The following is a 2,148-nucleotide window of genomic DNA, read 5'->3' as shown; positions in this document are numbered from 1 at the left end:
CCCCCCCCCCCCCCCCCCCCCCCCGCCTCTTTTGCCGCTCCAATCCTGATCGCCTGACAGCTTGGTTATCACCTCCCACCTCCCACCACCACCAAATCCCCCCCCTCTCTCCCTGTATGTGTCCCACCGTCCTCCATCCTTTCCCTGCCTGTGCTGTGGTGACAGCTCAGGATGATATAGGGTCTCCCAGTGAGGTGGCTTGATGATGCCGAAACGCTAAGTTAAACCTCCGTGCAGAGCAGGAATCGATGTTTGCAGCGTTTATGCATCCCTGCGCTGGGCGTCTCGATGTTTGCATTCAGTTTAAGTCGTATAGCTGCGAGAACATGACGTCAAACCCATCAATCAGCCGCAGCGAGGGGTGTTCACCACAGATGAGAAGAAGATGGAGAGCATCTCAGGCATGCTTCAGCATTTCTATCTGCTCCTGTGTGGATWATTTATGGTCCAATAAGACCCTGGGCGTTTCCAGTTCAACTACTAACTAATCCATATATTAAAGTGGGCCTTSAGAGCATAAAACAAGTGGTGCTGAGGTCCCCCTCGCTCTCTTCRTGTGACCTTTTCATCACATTCCCTTCGTCCTCTCTGCTTCTTTCGGTCTTTAAACGAAAACAGCTGCAGATATCAGGAGGCAGAACTAATGTAACAAGAAAAGTGATATGCAAGAGCAGTTGCATGTGTGTGTGTGTGTGTGTGTGAGTGTGTGTGTGTGTGTGTGTGTGTGTGTGTGTGTGTGTGTGTGTGTGTGTGTGTTGTGTGTTTGTGCCAGTTGCAAGGGACAGCCGCAACCCCATTGACAGAAACAGCTGGATGGAGATAACAGAGCAATGCTTATTCTCTAGTTTCTCTCCCTCGTACCCCTTCTCTCTCTCTCTCTCTTCACACACGCGCACACACACACACACCAGTTCGTGAGGAAAAACAGCTGAATTCACTGCAAGTAACTGAAGGGAAAACCAAAGTCACTGCTTTCAACTGTAACAACTGCGCATTACACTCAAGTACTTTAATCACTCAGACAAGTCAAATGTCAATAACCAATTAATCATGTAGACTAAGCCATGCACACTCTGACGCAGCACCATCCACCCCATAACTTAGTATCATCAACCTCCATGATATAAACAACGCTTGTTTATGGTTCATTTTGCATAGATTTGCCAACAGCATGAAATAAGTGACTCTAATTCTTAGCTGGTTGTATACAAACAGGGTAAGAACACTTTAAAACAAAGCCAATAACATTATGTAACCCTCCTGTTAAAGAATACAGCACAAAACATACAAAGTGTCCCACTAAATCACTGTTGCACGCTGCGTGATCTACTCACCTCCAGCAAGATGTTCTTCACCAGCAATGTTTCCTCCAACAGTAAATGTGTTGTGCGAGTATCCGGTCGCCTTTTTTCTTTGCGGGTTACAACTTTTCTGCAAAAAGCAAGCAGCGAGCTAGACCTTCTCTTCTGTATCTGTCTTTCCTTCTGTAGTTGGTGCTCCTGCTCCAACACAAACCCGTCCGGAGGATCCGCTGCTGATCCGACGCCGCTGTCCAGGCTGAGAGTGTTCGGTTACCGTCACCGGCGGAGCCCGGGCTGATGCTCAGCGGGGCGGGCTGACTCTGTGCTCCAGAAGGGGCTGCTGAACCACAACAGAGAGGTTTAGGACCGGGGAAGGAAGGGCACGGGGCTCCGCGAGGGGGGGCTGCGACGACCGGTGACGCAATATCTCTCCAGCGGATGTTTATGAATTTGATACTTTGTATTTATCACAATAGAGTAACTGTTAGATACGCATTTAACCGGTGCTTATTGGTTTTAGACTTGCAATTTGTGCCTTTTTTTGTGGGTTTATATTCTGATATACATTATTTATTTATTAAATAAAGGGCTACTTATTGTCAGTAGTACTACTTAATAGACTCATTCATTTTGTGTAGTTGGCAGTTTAAGTGTAAACTGTTTTGTTGTAGTACGCTAAATTTAAACTATCCGTGTTGCCAACTCTTTCTTAATGAAAGGAGCGTTAGCAGCACTAGCTTCAAAAGTTGCTAAAGCTAACGAGAAAGTTACTGACAGCCCGTCATCACGAAAGAGAAGCACCAACAAGGCTATTGTCAGTACCATATAAATATAATTTATTTCTATT

The 2,148-nt window shown here is 46.3% G+C and overlaps 1 protein-coding gene across 1 annotated transcript in view; it reads right to left on the bottom strand.

Moving 5' to 3' along the window:
• Nucleotides 1-1,658, bottom strand: part of lzts2a (leucine zipper, putative tumor suppressor 2a) — a 37,156-nt gene extending 35,498 nt beyond the window's left edge. Inside the window, exon 1 of the mRNA XM_031876734.1 lies at nt 1,335-1,658. The gene's annotated coding sequence lies outside the window, so the exon portion shown is untranslated. The remainder of the gene's footprint in view (nt 1-1,334) is intronic.
• Nucleotides 1,659-2,148: the final 490 nt, after the last annotated feature.

Source organism: Anarrhichthys ocellatus, unplaced genomic scaffold, assembly GCF_004355925.1.
Source record: "Anarrhichthys ocellatus isolate YVR2014 unplaced genomic scaffold, GSC_Weel_1.0 scaffold3, whole genome shotgun sequence".
NCBI lineage: Eukaryota > Metazoa > Chordata > Actinopteri > Perciformes > Anarhichadidae > Anarrhichthys > Anarrhichthys ocellatus.
The sequence above is the reverse complement of the archived record's forward strand: the minus strand, read 5'-3'. Positions and strand labels throughout refer to the sequence as shown.